The following is a 6497-nucleotide window of genomic DNA, read 5'->3' as shown; positions in this document are numbered from 1 at the left end:
AGGTGCTGCGCAGTGCTTGGAATAGATCCAGGTATAGGTTCAGTCGCCGTTCATAAGTGTACGTGGAGTTTGCGTGTTTCCCCCAGATTTGCATGGGTTTCCTCTAGGTGCTCTGGTTTCCTCCCACACTCCAAAAAGACGTCTTTCATATGGATTGATACTTCTGCATTTGCATCAGTGTGTGGCTACTCTACAATGGACTGTTGTCCTTTCCTGCTTAACCTAGTACCCTATACTTGCGGTCCACACCATGACCCTGCCTTGGAATAAGTCGTTATTGATCGTTAGTGCTCAATAAAAGCACTTTTAGGTATCACTTTTGTTTATTTGGATGCTGAGACTATGCGTCAAGGATGAAATTTTACTGGGGTGATTCAGGTTAAGTACTGTGCTCAAGAACTAATTTCTCTCAAATAGTTTGCTCAAGCAGGGGGTGCGGTGGCACAGTGGGTTGGACCGCAGTCCTGCTCTCCGGTGAGTCTGGGGTTTGAGTCCCACTTGGGGTGCCTTGCGGCGGACTGGCGTCCCGTCCTGGGTGTGTCCTCTCCCCCTCCGGCCTTACGCCCTGTGTTGCCGGGTAGGCTCCGGTTCCCCGTGACCCCGTAAGGGACAGGCGGTTATGAAAATGTGTGTGTGTGTGTGTGTGTGTAGTTTGCTCAAATATCCTGCCAAGAGCCAGTAGACTTGTTGTGTTCCTATTGCACCACCCGTAAGGCAATGCTATTCAAACCAGTTCCAAAATGAACCGGAACTCTAATGACTCCTGCAATTCAAGCAGTTGTATTTGCCAGTTTGATGATGGCAGACTCTGTAAACAAGTCTGTAATAAATCTGCAGAAAGGTGACAATGCCTGTAATTAAACAGTTGGCTTTATTATTTCTCTGTATCAAATGTCAATAAAAGCACCACCTCAGTTGCAGTAAACAACACCGACTTCGCTGGCGGGGATACCAGTCCTTCCATCGCTCTTCGCTGTAATCCGCAGCGACCCCCGAGGTGACTGTTCTCAACGTATTTGTCCTTCGTGCTGCGTAGCCAGTTGAAGCAATCTTGGTTGCGTGTCTCTGTGTTTAGCTGGCTTTTCCAACAGCATCGTTGGAAAACGGGAAACGGTTCCAACAGTTTTTTTTAGGTTATGTTATTTAACAGTTTTACGTTAATCATTAATTTTCATTGTTTTCAAATAAAATATTGCGGAGAATAAAATATCATTGCACTGTTCGTGATTCGGTAAAATGAGAGAACCGATCAAGGGTCTAAATACTTTTTTTTAAGGCACTGCATATTTGCGTTTACATTTATTCCGTTTTTTCAGCAGCTTCATGCGCCAATCACTTTTCTTCAAAGCAATGTACACTGAAGTGTGCAGAAATGCATCAACTACGTTATTTACAATCATTTGCCCATTTCTACAGCAGGATCATTTTTATTGTGTCAGTTTATTATAAGAACAAGAGTACCTTGCTCAGGGGTACATCAGCTGGAGTTGGGTTCAAACCTGGCTCCTTAAAGTCGAAGGCAGCAGCTCTAACCGCCGTGCCATATATCCCGACGTGTACTACCCAAGGAGTTGTCTACAGAATTGAGCTTCGGTTAAGAAAGTGATGCGTGATCCTGACGGATGGTGTCGTACAGATGTATGCAGCTAAGAAATTGGGAGAAAGGTGTAGAGAAAAAGAGGGGAGGCACTGAAAACGGAGTGAAGGCTCGCACTTTGCCCCACTTTCCGATGCGGTCCAGCAGACTGACTTTTTCCAACAGGCTGAAATGAGCGGGGCCATGGTTGTGTCACTGACTGTATGATAGCATGTAACGGCGGTTTGAATGAAGAGCCAACGGGAAGCATTTGTTTGCCAACTTCTGTAACGTGCTGTTCTTTCAGCACTTCAAATGGCCAAATTGCTTTGAGAAGCATAGGAAACTGTGGAATTTCAAAACCGTTGCATTGGAGGAACAGCCGCCCACCTAATTCCTCGCGAGTCACGAAAGGCACATTTCTGGCATTCACAGAAGTCTGGCATTCATAGATAGTGGTGTGGAATGGGCGGTCACACTCCTGTCTTCCTTGACAGTGTCCCAGAGCACACCCTGACACAGCAAAGAACACTTTGCTCAAAGGTCATCCTCTCAAAGCTCAAAAGAGGCTTGTAGTTCAGGTATACTGTTTTATTGTTTAAAAAGGGTAAATTAATGGTTCCGCATAATGGGTGATGTTTGGTTTTGCCTCTTACATGTACCTGCACGTAGACTCGTACATCACTGAACCGTGCTTTTCCACAGCACAGCGATCCTCCTTCCTAGTTCAGGAAGGAGGCAATTTTCCTCACAGCACAGTAGTGATCTGCAGTGATTTGCAGTGATTCGGTTGTTGTTCTAACAGTTTTTGCACAGCTTTGTTGTGCTTTTTAAAATTTTTATTTTGACAAAATTTACTGGCGCTCGTAATAAGGTTTTGTGGGCATCCGTTTATTATGTAGAAAGTCACCGACAACAGAAGAGATACAGAAAACCAAGAGAATGCAAATCCATACTAATAAATACAGCCTGGAATCTTTCAGAAGCTTGACCAAATAATCCAAAATCCCAAATAATTCCAAAAGTCATAAAAATCATGATTCAAGTCAAGTGTTAAGTTTTCAGGTGGAGTTAAGTTAGTCACTTGGGTCAACCGCATATTTGTAGATGGAGCTGATGGTGTAGACCATAGCAGTAAGCTGTACAAGAGTACCCTCAAGTTCTATATCTTCACCCAAAACAACATTTGGGTCTAACGTCAGTTTTTGTGTCAAAGTTGCCAGGAGCAGCCGTACGTTTAAAAGTTTTGTCATGCTATATACATTTAAAATACAGCATATTTTTACGACGCAAAGGTGTATTTGAGGACAAGCCGCATTAACAGGTGGTACGAGGCTCTAATGTCACAGGTGAGTTTCACACCTGGGGACCTCCTGTTGGCCTCCTCACACTGGCACAGCAGACAAAACACACGGTGGAGCTCAGCGCCTTTCTCCTGGCTCAAACGCACACTCAGCCGGACACACAAGTGTCATGTGTGATGATGGAGCCCGTGTGACATGGCCCTGACAGGGGAACGTTAGCTAGTGTTCCCCCTATTCTTCTTCATTTGAATCCCCTCCACCCCACTGCATACCTTACATGGATCTTAAGTTTCATTCTCCCACATTCGAGATTTGATCTTTGGATAATTAAAGGGCTGTGCTGGAAATAAAACCCGACCGAAAAGCCGAGAGACCTCCTTTTCGAGAGCTCGAGGAGTGGCTGTGCTGCGGGAGGGCGAGAGAGGGGAGAGGTGTTGCGGCCCCACAATGCCCCTTTCAGATCAAGACGGGCTGACAGAAGGCCAATGGAGAAAAGAGCGTCCGCTCCTCCGATCCAGCCCCCAAACCCCGAGCCGACGGGCAGCGCTAGACTTAATTGGGTTTCCTGCCCACGCATCTCGGCTTTTCATTCTTGTGGAGCAATTGAATTGCGGTGAGAGGTTGGCACACCTGTCTGCCAGCCCCCGTCCTTTTACCTGTTGCGGTCCGAGGTGCGAGGGTATCTTCAGCAGGCAGCTAATCAGTCAGCCGTGATCCCGCTGCCGTTCCCTGCAACACCTGTCGGCCAGGTGGGGCTTTATGGCGCGGCCGGGACCCGCTCTGTCCGTTTTGTTCAGAGCTCTATGGACAGGGCGGTCTTAGGAAAGTTCCGGACACTCTAGCTGTCGAACAGCCTGCCTTCCCTTCTTAATTTCCTTTTGTTAGATCAAGGTATTGTTCGTGTGTACGTGTGCGTGTGCGAGGAGGAGGCTCTCAGAAATTCCGAATTTTGCGATCATTCTTTGCCAAATACATTTCATGTGTCGTTTAAGGCGGTGTGCCGTTTTTAGTGTGGTTCCTGTGCATTTCTCTTTATTTGGTTCTTTGGTCCATGTCCATAAACAAAATCCTCCGCATAGACCAGAGACCGGGCCTCAACAAAACCGGCTGAGCTACGGCTCAGAGCATCGCCCTTCAGCCGGAGAAATGAAAGGGCACTTTTACAAAGCAGCCTGCACTCCTCCCGATATTAACTTGTGGCAAAAGTTGAAAGATTTTTTCTTTTCTTCTTTTTCTGGAGAAGGAAGCTGTATGAGCAGTTTTGTGCAATCGCGGTAAACCTCCTGCATTAATGAATGTGAGAGCGTGCGATTTGCATACAGGTGAGGGAAGGGGACATAAAGCGCTGGGCTAGGAGGGAGAGCGAGAGAGACGAGTGGAGGTGAAGTGAGCTTTTCACAGGGGTCAGGTCAATATTGGCATTTCCAGATCCCCTGGCAGCTGTCTGCAATGCTCTGTAATTAGCTGAAAGGGACGGATTAGTCCTCGTCCCGGTGTCCCTCGGAAGACGAGGCCCACATTCCCAGTAGATGGCAGTAGCGTGTCCTTGTCGAAGCAACAGGTTGCAAGGGAGGTCGCTCTGATTTTCATGGCAGGGTTGCAGGTTTCTGATATTTTATTTTTGCTGCAAAAGAATGGCAGCTAAAATAAAAAAAAAAAAAAAAAAAAAAAAAAAAGAAGAAAAAATGTATTTAGACCACAGTGCAACATTGTTCCCTTTCCCTTAGGGTTAAGGTTAGGGTTACCCTAACCCTAAAATTACTGCACACAGACGGTGTTAGGTTGGTTGCAGTTGTGTCCCTCATAAATGATTTTGTACAGTGATTGCTGATGGGATGAAATACCTAAAGTTACAATTTTAATCGTTAAATTATTAATAATTTTTTAATTTTTTGTGAGGTTTTCTGCAGGACGTATACCTTTCCATCTCAACTTTATATGGATTTTCTCAAAGAGCGAGCGGGACAAAACCTAAACTTTCTTGTCCTGTGAGGCAAAGATAATAGGAAATGTATATCAGTTCATCTGGCAGTAAAAGTCCACCTCCATGCCAATCTCTCCATCAGAAGACAATGCTTACCTTGTTCCCCTGCATTTCTCCCAGGTACCACTCAGCTCTCACAGTGACACACATTTGTTGATACAGGCAGTGTCAAAAATTCAAAAAGAGATGCATGTCAGCAGTAAAATGCAGTGTGGCAGACCCCGCCGGTGATTGGAAACAGGCTCTTCCTCACTGTGTAATGCCTCTTTACCTTACGGAGGAATGCAGTGGCTCAGAGGAAGGGGGTCCCTCCAAGCACGCTGCGAGAACATTGGAATGGGTTTCCTCATTGGTACGTTTCACAGAATGGTAGGACAACGTCCCTAGTTTGGCCACATGCAAAGCGAGCGTTTCATCAGTTTTACCTCTGACAACAGTTTCTCACATTGCCTAGACTAACGTTCATGGTTCTTCCCTGTCAGCCAGTCAGCAGGCATCCTGTGTATGGAAATGTATAATGTATGCAATCTAAAATGACATGTTGCCGCTGGGTAGTAAAAGACTCAGCGCAGCAGCTTGCCAAAGATAGATAGATAGAACTTTACTCATTCCAAAGCAGTTGCACTTTTTGAAATAGATTTTGAAGGTGAAACAAAAGAATAGTCCTACTGCAGATTCACATAAATGCTAGAATGAAACTCAGAAGCTGTGATTGGAAACAGCTTCCTTGTCTATTCAAAGCCACCACCAAAACCCAGGTTCCTCTGCACTGGAATAAGGTCATCGTTTGGTCAGTGGAGGAGGGCTGGACTCTGACCAGGACACAACTCCACAGTCAACTGAGAGGTAAACATCAAATTCTGACATTAAGTTGCCACCTGCTCTGTATGTGTGGGCCCACTGCTGAATGATGGTATGGATTCTTAGGGCACTTTAGGTAGGTATGTGGACGCGATGTGGGCACGATGTGGGCACGATGTGGGCGCTCACCCAAGTTTATAAGATACCAACTCCAGCATAAAACTTGAATGTCTCAGCCAGTTTTTGTGTCAGTAAAGCATTCATTTATTTAAAGAATTATTTGTAAGAACAACCAAGATTCCAGCTGCACGCAAATTAGTCTGTGGTGAACAGATGGACATACAGTCCAGAGGTCTTCAGGTCAAAACCAAAAAAGCACTCTTCTACACTTCAGAGTGGTACGTAAGTAAGGATGTAAGAGAGTAAGTAAGGAAGTAAACTCTTCCAATAATAATAATAATAAGAATAATAATAATGAATTGCTTCAGCACCCAATGGCCCAGCTCTGTAAATGAGTAAATCATTATAAGTAACTTCACATTATAAGTCCTTTAAGAGAAATGTATCAGGTAAAGAGACAAATGTAATAATAATCAATTCCTCCCTTCAAAAAAGAGCTTGAGGGGAGGTACTGTGGTGCAGTGGGTTTGGCCTCTGCCTGCTCTTTGGTGGGTTGGGGGGTCGAGTCCCACTTGGGGTGCCTTGTGACGGACTGGCGCCCCATCCTGGGTGTGTCCCCTCCCCCTCCAGCCTTATGCCCTATGTTGCCAGGTTAGGCTCCGGCTCCCCGCAACCCCGCCTGGGACAAGTGGCTTCAGCCAATGTGTGTGTG

Source organism: Scleropages formosus, chromosome 11 (genome assembly GCF_900964775.1).
Source record: "Scleropages formosus chromosome 11, fSclFor1.1, whole genome shotgun sequence".
Lineage (NCBI taxonomy): Eukaryota > Metazoa > Chordata > Actinopteri > Osteoglossiformes > Osteoglossidae > Scleropages > Scleropages formosus.
This window is presented reverse-complemented; position numbering follows the sequence as displayed.